We start from the raw sequence: 14726 nt of genomic DNA, 5'->3' as shown, positions 1-14726 counted from the left end.
GCTCCATGGCACGTGGGATCTTCCCGGACCGGGGCACAAACCCGCGTCCCCTGCATCGGCAGGCAGACTCGCAATCACTGCGCCACCAGGGAAGCCCCAGCCTGGTGCATCTTGAATGGTGCCATGCTGCCTCTCTGCCTGCTGGCCTTCCTGCTGAACAGGCAGCATTCATTTTATAGCTAGGAGGAAAAATATTAATAGTTCAAATTATGGATAAATAAAATATAGTTTATTATGCTGCACATAGCATTTTGTGCTCTATGGAACAAATTCGGTGTTAATAAATATCTCTTAGGAAACCACAAATAGCACCCATTGACTCCAAGAAGAATTTAGACGTTTGATCCTAGGTCAGAATACGTTAAATATTAAAAGAGCCTTCTCACTGGAATTCAGCAAAACAGTACTAAAATAATAATGTAAAAGAGAAAACTATGACTTTACTTATTAAGGAAAAACCTACGAATTTTCTACATTGCACTCAAATTTTTATTCCATGGCAAGAAGTGGAGATGGTAGAAATAAAATGAAATAAAATAAAATAAAAAATAATAAATTGTATTTCCGCAGTACATCTGTTCTTTTAGTGAAACATATTTTGAAAAGTGTCTCTGAACTTATAAATTGAGCTCTCTGGGGAAAAAAAACCCACAAAAATATATAACAGCAATAATGTGATTTATGAGCATTAAGGCTTCCAAACAAACCCCCATCCCCAAAAGATGCCTTGCCTGGTATACCTGTTATCTAAAAAGGAGGAAGCACTTCTAAATGAATTATCTTTTACTTCTATTTTTTAAAAGTATTTTTTAAATTTATTTTATTTTTTAATTGTAGTATAGTTGATTTACAATGTTGTGTTAACTTCTGCTGTTCAGCAAAGATTATTCAGTTATACATAAAAATATACTTTTAATATTTTCTCTGAAACCTGAGAGACTAACCATAAAATTCAAAAGACTGCAGAAAGTGCTTGCTCTTAAACAGGCAATACGGATTCCTATTTTTCCCTTATAAAAAGAGGTTGTAGGGCTTCCCTGGTGGCGCAGTGGTTGAGAGTCCGCCTGCCGATGCAGAGGACGCGGGTTCCTGCCCCGGTCCGGGAGTATCCCACATGCCGCGAAGTGGCTGGGCCCGTGAGCCATGGCCGCTGAGGCTGCGCGTCCGGAGCCTGTGCTCCGCAACGGGAGAGGCCATAACAGTGAGAAGCCCGCGTACCGCAAAAAAAAAAAAAAAAAAAAGTTGCAGCAAATCTAGTCCTTTTAAGAAATCTTGCCTTCTCAGCCTATGGAATTCTGTTTAAAATGTGTTTTGCCGGGCTTCCCTGGTGGCGCAGTGGTTGAGGGTCCGCCTGCCGATGCAGGGGAAACGGGTTCGTGCCCCGGTCCGGGAAGATCCCACATGCGCTGGGCCCGTGAGCCATGGCTGCCGAGCCTGAGCGACCGGAGCCTGTGCTCCGCAACGGGAGAGGCCACAACAGAGAGAGGCCTGCATACCGCAAAAAAAAAAAAAAAAGTGTTTTGCCTTATGAGTAATGTAATTTCAGCTACTGCTTACATCTATATAAGGCACTTTACTTCTATGATACTAAAAAGCGGTGTTGGTCACTCTAGACTTCCAAGCTATCACCTCTGTAAGATCCCTCTGGCTAATACCAATGAACATATTCCATACTCTGAATCTCTTTTCCTCCCTTCCTCCCCTAGAAAATATAATTGCTATTTTAAAAAACCACAAAATGCTAAGAATAATTTATTCATTTCCAAAAGGGAACTTAAATGCAAATACGATCTCTTTTGCAAAAGCTAAGGGGTCAAGTGAATAAGATATTCTAGCAAAACCTCAACCATTAAACATTACAGAGGATAGTCTACTTATTCAATAACATTACATGACTAGATGGCCATCACAGGTATTTCTTCTGCTTCCATATCACGCAGAAAAAGGGAAACTTTGAGATCATGATGTATTCTTGGTCCCAACAGACAACAGTGGCATAAGTCCTCTTGTGATCTAGTTGCCACAGGGTTTCTGTCATCTCTCTCTTGAGAGCTCTAAGGCACACTAGCTTCTTTTAAAAATTGAGGTAAAATAGTATATAACATTGTATAAGTTTCAGGTGTACATTATAATTCAACATCTGTACACCTTATAAAGTGATCACCATTAAAGGTCTAAAGCTACCATGAATCCTCATATGCTTGACCCCCTTCACTCTTTTTGCCAACCCCACACTTCCTTCTCATCTAGTAAACATGAATTGTTCTCTGTAGCTAAGAGTTTGGTTTGGTTTGGTTTGGTCATTTTGGATTTTTTAATATTCTACATATGAGTGAAATCACAAGGTATATGTCTTTCTCTGTCCAACTTATTTCATTTAGCATAATACCCTCAAGGTCCATTCATGTTGTCAAAAATGGTAAGATTTTACCATTTTTTATGTCTGAGTAGTATTCTACTGTGTGTGTGTGTGTGTGTGTGTGTGTGCGTGCACACACATCCTTTAATTATTTTAGTTTTAGCTAATTTTACTACTTTTGTCTTTTTTATTTATCTTTTTTATTGGAGTATAGTTACTCTACACTGCTGTATCAGTTTCTGCTGAACCGCAAAGTGAAAAACGTATACATATATCCCTTTTTTTTGGATTTCCTTTCCACTTAGGTCACCACAGAGCACCGAGTAGAGTTTCCTATGCTATACAGTAGGTTCTCATTAGTTATCTATTTTATACATAGTAGTGTATATATGTCGATCCCAATCTCCCAATTCATCCCAACCCCCCCTTCCCCCTTGGTATCCAAACGTTTATTCTCTGCATCTGTGTCTCTATTTCTGCTTTACAAATAAGATCATTTATTACTTTTGTCTTTTTAACCTTCCTACTTGCTTTATAAGTGATTGATGCATTACCGTTACTTTTTCCAGTATGATTTTTTTACTTTGATATGTTTTCTTCTTTTTTTCTATTTTTCTTTCTTTCTTTTTTTTTTTTTTTTTTTTGGCCATGCTACACAGCTTGTGGGGTCTTGGTTCTCCTACCATGTAATGAACCTGGGCCACTGGCAGCAGAAGCGTGGAGTCCTAACCACTGGACCACCAGGGAATTCCCCAGGACGTTTTCTTGTTATTAATTAGTGTTATTTCTTTTCAGCTTAAAGAAGTCCCTCCAACATTTCTTGTAAGGCCAGTTTAGTGATGATGAACTCCTTTAGCTTATGCTTATCTGGAAAACTTTTGACCTCTCCTTCAATTCTGAATGATAACTTTGCTGGGTAGAGAATTCTTGGGAGTTTTTCCATTCAGGACTTTGAATACGTCATGCCCCTCCCTTCTGGACTGCAAAGTTTCTGCTGAAAAATCTGTTGACAGCCTTATGAGTGTTTCCTTGTACATTAACAAGGGTTTTTCTCTTGCTACTTTTAAGATTCTCTCTTTAACTTTTACCATTTTAATTATAACATGTCTTGGTGCAAATCTCTTTGGGTCCATCTTATTTGGAACTCTCTGGGCTTCCTGAACGTGGATGTCTGTCTCCTTCCTCAAATTAGGAAAGTATTTAGCCATTATTTCTTCAAATATCTTTTCTGACTCTTTCTCTCTCTTCTCCTTCTAGAACCCCTAAAATACTAATGCTTTACCACTTGATGTTATCCTAAAGGTCCTTTAAGGTATCTTCACGTTTTTAATTTCTTTTTTTTTCACTGCTCTGTTTGGGTGAGTCACATTGCTTTGTCTCCTAATTCACTGATCCATCATCCTTCTGCTTCATTCAGTCTGCTGTTTTTTTTTTTTTAATTAATTAATTAATTGTTTATTTTGGGCTGTGTTGGGTCTTCACTGCTGCATGGGCTTTCTCCAGTTGCAGCGAGCGGGGGCTACTCTTGGTTGTGGTGCGTGGGCTTCTCATTTCAGTGACTTCTCTTGTTGTGGAGCACGGGCTTCAGTAGTTGCGCCATGTGGGCCCAGTAGTTGTGGCTTGCAGGCTCTAGAGCACAGGCTCAGTAGTTGTGGCGCACAGGCCTAGTTGCTCTGTGGCATGTGGGATCCTCCCAGACCAGGGCTCGAACCTGTGTCCCCTGCATTGGCAGGAGGATTCTTAACCACAGCACCACCAGGGAAGCCCCATTCAGTCTGCTGTTGAACCCCTTAGTGTATTTTTCAGTTCACTTGTTGTATTATTCAGCTCTGTAACTTCCATTTGGTACTTTCTTATATTTTTTATCTCTGTTGGAGTTCTCAGTGTGTTCATTCATTCTTCTCCCAAGTTTGGGGAGTATCTTTATGAGTTACCTTGAACTCTTTATCAGGTAGATTGATTATCTCCATTTAATTAAGGTCTTTTTCCAAGGTTTTTGTCTTGTTTTATTTGGAACATATTCCTCTGTCTCCTCATTTTGTCAGACTCTCTGTGTTTGTTTCTATGTATTAGGAAAATCAGCTACCTCTCCCAGTTTTGAAAGAGTGGCTTTGTGTAAGATATATGGTATGTCCCATCGGGTCCAGAAGCACAATCTCCCTGGCCACCAGAACAAGATGGCCCCTGTGTGGGCTACATGTGCCTTCCTGCTGAGGCATGGGGGTGGGCAGGGCTGTTGCCTGGCCTGGTTGCTGTGGTGCATAGCTGTGGCTCTTTGGAGGTAGATGGGGCTCCCAGTAGGGTGCGCCTACTGGTGCTTGCAGGTGAGAGGGAGAATTCCAAAATAGTGCCTGCCAGTGTCAGTATTAGCAAGGTAGAATGAGGTCTCACAAATGGTGTCTACCAGTGTCTCCGTTTCTAGGGAGCATACCAATAGGTTCCTGTCTCTCTGAAAGATACATTAAAATTAGTAAGTGTGTCTCCTTCACTTGCGGTCTAGGTGCTTTTCAATCTGGTTTTTTGTTTGTTTGTTTGTTTTGTCTTTATTTTTTTGCTACAAAGTGAGTCTGCAAATGAGCCCTTTAAGATTGGGTTCTTCATCTCCTACAGTACTATGGTTTTCCTGCATGTATCGTTGCTATTTTTCCAAGCCAGGGGTTAAAGGGCTTATCTCTGCTGCATGGGATCTCAGGGCTGGGGTGCCTGATGTGGGGCATAAATTCATCACTCTTAGGAGAAAGTTCTGTATTTTTGAGCTCCCTCCCAACTGTGGATTGCTCACCTGGGGTGGGATGTTTTGGCAAGACTGTGTCTCTGCCTCTACTACCATCTCAATGCTCCCCTTTTATCCTTTGTTGTGGACACTTTGTTCATCAAGTTTTCAGGTCTTTTCAGAGGAAACTACTCCATATGTGGTTGTAGATTTGTTAGTCCATGGTAGGAGGTGAATTCAGGATCTCCCTAAACCACCATCTTAAACCACTGTCTAAGACGTACTAGCTTTTTATCTTTAGACTTCCCTTTCATTCTCCTTTCTCTTTCATCCCAGACACGGCAGTAATTTTAACCTTAGGGGTAGAAAAACCTGATGCTGACTGTTCAAAAAAATCTAATCCTTTTGCCATATGGAATAGTTGAAAATATCAAGAAAAGAAGCTTCCATCTGTTTACATCTCAAAATATTATCCTAACATACTTATTCAAATTGATCTCTTTTCAGCAGATATCTTCGCCTGCTGGAGACAAAAATGTCAAAGAAATTGGGAACGTTTGATATCTCCTTATACAGTAGATCCTTTTTAAAATCATGGTTCAAATCTTTTAAAGCACTATAGAAAGTACATAGTGCAGTTCCTAAGACATAGTAAATATTCAATTAATATGAATTAATATTAATGAATATGTAATTAATATTTACAGATTATTTTTTATTATTATAAGTCTAGGTTTACAATTATTTTGAGTAGGATCTGCCATCAGGGGAATGTGACTCAACTTCAAACTCCACTTACTTCCCAAGGTACCCGAGCACCAATATTACCTGTTTCTCATTGTTTCCAGTCTCTTAAGCTGAACTTTAAATTTCCTCACACATTTATTCATACAGTCATTCATTCAAGAAATATTCAGTGAGGTGGCAAACTCTGCAAAACACAGAAAGAATAAAATGTTACTGTGCTAATAATAATTAACACAACCCTACACTCATACGATTACAGTCCACTGACAGAGAGAGGTATTAACCAAATAATTATCCAGGTGTGAAACTGCTATTATAATATGTGTTAGGAAGGAAAATTACAAGAGACTATATTTTTAAGTAAGTCAGGGAAGGCTGAGCTGTTTGACCTAAGACCCCCACACACAAATGTCTCAGTCTCCTTCTTCAGATATCAACTAGATAAAAAGGGAGGAAATACTTCTCTAGGCAGTGAGAATGATATATACAAAGGCCCTGGGGTGGAAAAGAACATGCCCAGAACTATGGATTGTAAGGTAGAACAAAGACAAGAGAGGAGCACAGTGCAAGATAAGGCTGGGGAGTTAGATATGGGTGACAGCATCCAGGCTCTTGGGATTTAACATGGACTTTAGCTTGAGATTCACAGTACAATTGAAGATTGAAAACAAAATGGGGATCGAACAAATGAAAGTGGGTTTACCTGGAAAATGGCACTTTTCACTTGCACTGAAGAGATACAAAGAGCTGAGATGTCAGCTTGCAAGAGAACAGAATGGTAGCAAGGAAAAATGGTGGAGTCTAGAAATATTTAGGAAATGAAGTCAAGAGCAGTGCTAATAGATTTCATATGAGAGAGTTCATGAGATGGAGGTGTTAAGGATGATGAACAGATTTCTAGTCTGGGATCTGAGCTTCAGGGAATAGGTTGGGAAGAAGTGTTTTTAAACAAGAGAATGATGTAGGCAGTGCCTTTCCATTCATAACTTGTTTTACTCATGTGTGTAAAATAGCTACTACTCTGATGGCAGGTGGCCCATAATTCTCTCTATTTTTATAATTATTCCTCAACTAGAAAAAGTACAAAGCTTAGTTTGATTTTGCTTCCTCTCTATGCCCCATATGATTATTTTATTCTACAGGAGTAATCTAATCCATTTAACAAAATCATATAATGTTAGCAACTTAAAGGATCTTATGAGACTTCTCATGCCATTTTGAAAGAGGAAAAAAGTGAAATAATTACACAAATGTTAGTAAAATCTATACCAGCTTTTTTTTCTTTGGCTCACATTGAAAGCAAAGTATCTGATCTATCAGTACTTTGGAACACATGGATTACTGAAACATGTGGCAACAGTAGAAATTCATCATTATCCCCAAGCCTTTAATTTTTTTTTTGTTTGTTTGTTTGTTTTTTTGCGGTACGCGGGCCTCTCACTGCTGTGGCCTCTCCCATTGCGGAGCACAGGCTCTGGACGCGCAGGCTCAGCGGCCATGGCTCACGGGCCTAGCCGCTTCGCGGCATGTGGGATCTTCCCAGACCGGGGCACGAACCCATGTCCCCTGCATTGGCAGGCGGACTGTCAACCACTGCGCCACCAGGGAAGCCCCTTTAGTGGTATTTTTATGGACTGGATTTCTATCAGTATTTTATTCCAATTCAATCTCACACCCTGTAAAGGAGCGAACCGAATTTAAAGTCATTGCTTACATTCAACGTCATAGCATGTCCAGAATAAAGTTTCATTATGGCCCCACGTCCAATATCATAAACCCATATAAACATATGTCTCACTTCAAAGTAATAAAGATGTTTTTTACTAGAAAATGGTGAGCGTGATTCTTTCCGAAATATGTTATTAATTAAAGAGCGAGTAAGTCTGTTTTGAAGATCAGTAAATATGTATTCCATACAAAATCATAACTTTACAAAAGTGTAATCCATGTCAAACCCCACCTCCAAGTTTTACCAAGCATACGTTCTTGCTTTACAAGCATATATATGACACTTAAATTACATGTTTAGTATTTTCACTGAGGATATTTGAAATTTATAGGTTGTGGTAAAAACAAATTAAGTAATTCTGCTGCCTTAAAAAAGACAAACCCGCTACAAAAGCCGGATGTTCTCTGCTTTCAAAGGAGAATAGTTTTGGTTTCCGAATGTGAGGAGTTTTTACTTATTTTCTCTTACATACATAAAAATAAAAGGAGTTGTAGACATTGATAGGCATTGTTTACTAAATTTTTGTAAATAGCCTACATTAGTTCTTGGCTGATAGTAATTTAAGAGACAAGTCATTCAGGGACTTAAATGGAATAAAATAATTAAAGCAGGTCTTTTACTGGCACAAGCTGTATTGTTATCCTCAGGTTGTTCTGCTGAAGCAGATTTATTTTGTATTGTGGTTTATGACCAAAGTTAGAGGTGTCTCTGAAAGAACAAATTTAACTAGGCCTATCACCCAACCTGGGTCCTTTTGCACCTTTTCAAGGGCATTACAATAGTTTTGTGTGAACATGATTGCCTTCGGGAAAGCCTAGGTCTAGATTTTCTCATTAAATGATAGACCGAAAAGGATAGCTTGAATTTCAGGTTTCCACATTCTTTTTAGGAAAGGAAGGTGTGAATTCGATCCCACAGAAACTACTAAAAATCACATTTAAGCTACAGTACGGCAGAATGCTTGCTACAGATTCAGGCTCTGAATTTTAAGATAAGTATCCTTGCAGAGTATCTGCAAGTTTTGTGCATTCCAGTAAATAATCCAAGCTTAAATGGGAGAGGGGATTCCTCTGTTACAAATTAAATTATGTTTCTAATTTTGAATTTTTTTTTTTTTTTTTTTTTTTTTTTTTTTGCAGTACGCGGGCCTCTCACTGTTGTGGCCTCTCCCGTTGCGGAGCACAGGCTCCGCACACGCAGGCTCAGCGGCCATGGCTCACGGGCCCAGCCGCTCCGCGGCATGTGGGATCTTCCCGAACTGGGGCACGAACCCGTGTCCCCTGCATCGGCAAGTGGACCCTCAACCACTGCGCCACCAGGGAAGCCCCTAATTTTGAATTTTTTAATAATTATTCTGTAAATCAGAGAAGCCCTAAGCGATACCCTGTCTTTAATAGATCATTAGGACTACACATTGTGACAGTATTATTTTATATCCACCTATCAGACTCTATCCCATCATGATCTAAAGCCATTTAACTGGGGAAATAAAAACAAAATGGTAGTTAGTCAGGAAGAGTCTCAGTTTTACTGCAAGATGGCATTGTTTGTGACTCAGGGCAAGAAAATTTGAAAAAGCATTGATGCATCCAATGCAGTGGGGGTGCTGGGAACCTTGTCTCCTAATTCCACCATTTCCACTGCCATCTCTTGTTCCTTTCAAGTTGTACATTTTACCAGAAGTGCGGTTCATGCTATTTTTGTGGGTACCAAAGGCCCTTTTGTTTCGTTTAACCGCAGCCCTTCAATTACTCAATAAACATATTAATTATTTTTATACGTACTTGAAAAAAAGAAACATTTGACATCTAAAAGAGGTAGGCTTAATTTTAGTTTTCACTCTTATATCTCCATAATATGTCTTGCTACTTAAATACTGTAGGATCCCTTTGCCCTGCACAGAATGCGAATAAAGATGTCTCAGGTTTAGTATAAGAATTAAATGAGACAACAGAATATATTATAAACCTTAAAAATCTAAAAAAGGGAGAGGGCTTCTCCTATACTTAGCAAAACTTTAAAATATGAAAAGTATCTCAAATGGCTTTTCACTTAAAACCAACATAAACTGCCTAGAAATTAGCAATAATGAAAATATTACATTTAATAGCTTATATGACATAACTAAAGCAGTACTTGGAGAAATACTTAATAGCCTAACCATTTACATTACTAAACAGAAAAAAATATAATGAATATCCAACCTAATAAGTTAAAGAGCAATAAGAAAAGGAGAAAAAGTATATTGAAAGAAGTAATAAATGGCAAATATTGAACTGAAAAATAGAAATTAGTTATATAAGAGACGAGTATACAGGGAAAATAAAGAACAGATAAATCATTATCTAATTTTAAAAAAGGAAAAAGACAAATACACCAAACATAAAGACACAAATTTTCACAGAAGATGACGTTAAAGAATTATAAATTACTTTGCTCATCTCTGTAAAAATTAATTTGCAAATGAGGTAAATAATCTAAGATAATCAAGATAGCATAAAAAATTGAAACCTACAGATTACCATAGAAGAAATAGAGAAACCTGTCAAAGAATAACTTCTTACCTCCTGTCTCCAGACACACAAACACATTCAAGTTAAAGCATTAATCATAAATAGATTCTTCAGGAAAGTCACGGAATTCTATCAATTATTTAAGTAATGTAAAACTATTCTATTTGCATTGCTCAAGATAATCTTTAACAAATGCAAACATAGGTAAAAGATAAGCAAAAAAAAGGCAATTTCCCTAAATGCTAAATTAAATATTAGCAAACAGAATACAGGAACATAACAAAATAATAATAATCCATTATTAATTAGAGTCTTACTAGATTCTGGTATAATTCAATACTGAAGGACTATAATAATGTAATCTGCATAGTAATATAGATTCAAATATAAAATACTTATAATCACTTCTTAAATGTTAAAAGATATTTTAACATTTTTAAAAGAAAAATTTAACATCCACATTTGCCTTAAACAGTACATAATAAGTTTAAAATCACTATTTGACATTAGAAAATATAGATATAAGTTTAAACACATATTTAGATATAAATCTAAAACTTATAGTATTAATGTGGATATAGATTTTAATGTGCAAACCAGTGTTCCTGTTAAATTTAGAAACGGTGCAAGGATATCCACTCTTGTTTAACATTGTTTTGGACATAACAGCTTATGCGATTAGACAAAAGAGAGAAATGAGGTAAGAAACAGGTGAAACTATCATTATATACCCAAAACAATATTGTGTGCCTGGAAAACTGAAGTAAATCGACTGAAAAACTGTTTTTAAAATATATTCATTTTCTGTGGAGGGATTAAGCATAGAGAGATATATTTTTAAAGTAATGTTCAAGATTCACATAGAATAAATTTTAAAACCCTCTTGTGGGACATAAAAATAAAATTTGAATCGATTAAAAAGCAATATGCTGTTTCTGGCTAGAAAGGCTCAAGAAGATAAAATGTTAAATTTCCTAAATTAATATTTAAAACATAATCTGTTACCAATAAAAACAGCAGTGTAATTTTTTTTTGAACAAGTGAATTCTAAAGTTCCTACACATAAACTTTAAAAATAACACAAGAAAGAAAAAGAAGAAAAAGATCAGTAAACTTCTGGAAATCCTATTAGTCTGGTGCAAGATTAGACAGAGAAACCACAAAAGAGGAGAAAATAAAGAGTCTTAAATTAGACTCCCATACATGTATGTAGGACTTTAGCATAAAACATCAGTGTTTTTTTATTACGGGTGAAAATAATGAATTGTTCGATGAATGGCATTGGGAAAAATCCATGCATATTGAGAACATACAAAGCTACTATCTATAGCTTACACTAGAATTAATTCTTGATGGGTTCAAGATTTAAATATCAAAAATAAACTGCAGCAGTATAAGAAGAAGGTACAATTTCGGCATGAAGAAGACCTTCCTAAATTTTATATAAAAAATGGAAGGCATGAAAAGAAAAGGTATGTAAATTACAATAAAGCAATCTCCTTGACAATATATGTCATTACAGAATCAAAAGCAAACATCAAAGAGAAGCAAAGCAAAAACAGCAAAAAAACAACATCACCTAACAACATCTGATAGCAAAGGTATGGTTCCCTTCAGATTTCCTTCAAGTTCATTAAAAAAAAAAAATACCAGAAATTGGTAATTTGTAAAGGGCAATATTGTGGCAGTTCACACAAAAAAAGAAAATATATATGAATAATAAAAATGTTAATCTTGTCTTTTATTCCAATATCATAGTGGTCTACTGCCCTTTGAAAACTCATAGATACTCAATAAATTACAATAAGCATATTTTAAGATGCATTTCTAAGTTCATAGTAAGTTAAGGAAAATCCCAAAGAACCTATTTAGATGAACAGAGATATTAAATTGAAGAAATAAGCAAATACTAAAGAAAGGACAAATATCCAAATCAGGAAACTAGAGCATTAGAAATTAAGATGCTAATTCTCAAAGCTCTAGTTAAAGGGCTATACATGTATGGAAAAAAGGAAACTAATCTTGGACAAGGAGAATTGAGAGAAAGCCCATGTCCTCTAGCAGTACTGTCCAATAGGACTTTCTGTGTGGAAGTGTTCTATAGTTGTGCTCGCCAATATAGTAGCCACTAGCCATGTGAGGGTGAACTTGAAATATGCCTCATGAAACCAAGGATATAATGTTTAATTTTATTTAAGTTTAACTAATTTAAATTTAAATTTACAACACCACACATAGCTAGCACATAAGTTATTGGACAGCACAGCTAAAGAGCCTCAACATTAGTAAAAGATGGGGCTACAAAAAGGTTTCTTCCCATGTAAAATAACTTATATTCTTAAAAAATATCAGACACATTTATTTAGAAATAGGTAAATATTTCTTGAAATAGTCCCAAAATGTGTAAATAATTTTAAAATGTTGAAAAATCTGATTATATGAACAACTTCTGTTTATCAAAAACACCATAAAGTAAGAGTAAAAAAGAAAATATACATAATGAAAAAACAATTTTACCTAAATTACATAACTTTTATAAATAAATTTAAAATATGCAACCCAATAGAAAAAAATATATATATATATTAATAGGTGTTTCCTAGAAGGGAAAATTAAAGGAACAATACATGAAAAAAGTTTAACAATGCCAATTTTTGGTAAGGATGTAAATAAAGATCACTCTCACTAACTGTTGATAATATGATATCTTTACATAGACACACACACATACACGCAAGACATTGCAAAACAACATGGTACATAATAACAGGCAAATAGACTGAAAAGGATTTCTTACTTATAAAAATAATTGTAAATACATTGGAAATGTCCTGATTAAGCATTTTGTTCTCATATCCACAGTTAAGTTCTATAATGTAAGTACATTAAACATAAATCATAAGCAAAGAGCAAAGGTCACTAATGAAAATGATACTAACAAAAAAGAAACAAAATCGTATGCATGATATGATTAAGAGTTCAAACATAACATTTGAGTTTTACCATCCAAAAAAACTGAACTATACTACCAACTACTTGAATCATATTTTATCAAATTATTAACAGACTTGGCCTCATTTGTTCAAAGACTAAATTATTAAGATAATAATTAAACAAGAAATTGAATTATTTGTATATACCCTTTCTATAGTGAAAAAAGAGTGTTAATATCTACTTTAGAAATTGAAGGTCCATTGAAGCTCAGTTCTTACAAAGAAAGTACTTTTTCATCAATAATTAAATCTGATAAAAATATTTGCAAATCTGCAGAGAGACAGCAGGTTCATTAACAAAAGGTTATGAAGGTTCTTAAATTTACTCCCAAACATAATTTCTTTTGAACATTGAACAAAAAAATAAACATATGAGGGCTTCCCTGGTGGCGCAGTGGTTGAGAGTCCGCCTGCCGATGCAGGGGACGCGGGTTCGTGCCCCAGTCCGGGAAGATCCCACATGCCGCGGAGCGGCTGGGCCCCTGAGCCATGGCCGCTGGGCCTGCACATCCGGAGCCTGTGCTCCACAATGGGAGAGGCCGCAACAGTGAGAGGCCCATGTACCGCCAAAAAAAATTAAAAAATAAATAAATAAACAAACATATGAAAATCATGGAAAAATCGGTACTCCTGAAATGCTGAGTCCATAATTCTTCCTGAATGACCAAGAACTTGTCCAAATAAAGTAATTTCTGTACTGTTTTAGCATCCTTTTCAAATCTCTATTGCTATTGGAAACATTAGGTTTATATCAATTCTCTAATACTTTAAGTCTGAATAAATTAAATACTCAGGCATAAAAATATGACTATGAATATACTCACATATATACACATAGTTCTCAAAGAGCTTAGCATTTAATACATTTTAGAAATATTTCCAATGACATTTTGTTTTTTGCTCTAAATTTGCCTTTGTCTGTAGCATTTTAAAAACAATTCTCAAATATGACATTTCCAGCAGCAGTTAATTTTCTTTTTACTTATACAGTGCATATGTACCAAACAGGTGCCCAACTTCCTGACATTCATCTCATGTACACTTCATAGATGTCCTTATTTGCAAATGGTCACTATGAGGTTTCTTTATTTAGCATTATATTTCATGAAAGATTAAATCCTTCTACTGAAGCTTCTGCTCTGAAGTTTGATTAGTGACCTCTTCACATTACAGCAGTTATTTCAGGTCATATAATGGTTAGAAAAAGCTCTTCCTTTATAGCCAACTCACTATTGTACATAGAGTTTTGTTGTCTAGAGCAGGCAGATGAAGGACCGACTTGCATTAAGAAAGTGTACCTTAATAAGAAGTATTCCAATGTATCTTTGTTTTACTTGCCATCTTAGAAAAAAATCTATAATTTATACTCAGTTCTTCTAGAAACAACTTAGCTCACTGGCAATTCTCCCCTCTTGTGGTATTGCTATTTCTGGTCCATCATTCCTTAATTTTCTATTTGACCTCCTCCTTCTCTACCTGACCTCTGAATTTTGCACAGTTTCAGTGCTTAGTTTTAAGTCTTTTTCTGTTTTTCATCTGAAACGCTTCCCTACAAATTAATAAATTGATTTACAGATGTTGACTAAAGACCTTCTGTGAGCTATATATGATCTCATTGAATCTTGCTGTTTATAACTAATTATGTTTAATTTCATATTTTAGTTTAGCATTT

Source organism: Mesoplodon mirus, assembly GCF_964341445.2.
Source record: "Mesoplodon mirus genome assembly, chromosome: 9".
Taxonomy (NCBI): Eukaryota; Metazoa; Chordata; class Mammalia; order Artiodactyla; family Ziphiidae; genus Mesoplodon; species Mesoplodon mirus.
This window is presented reverse-complemented; position numbering follows the sequence as displayed.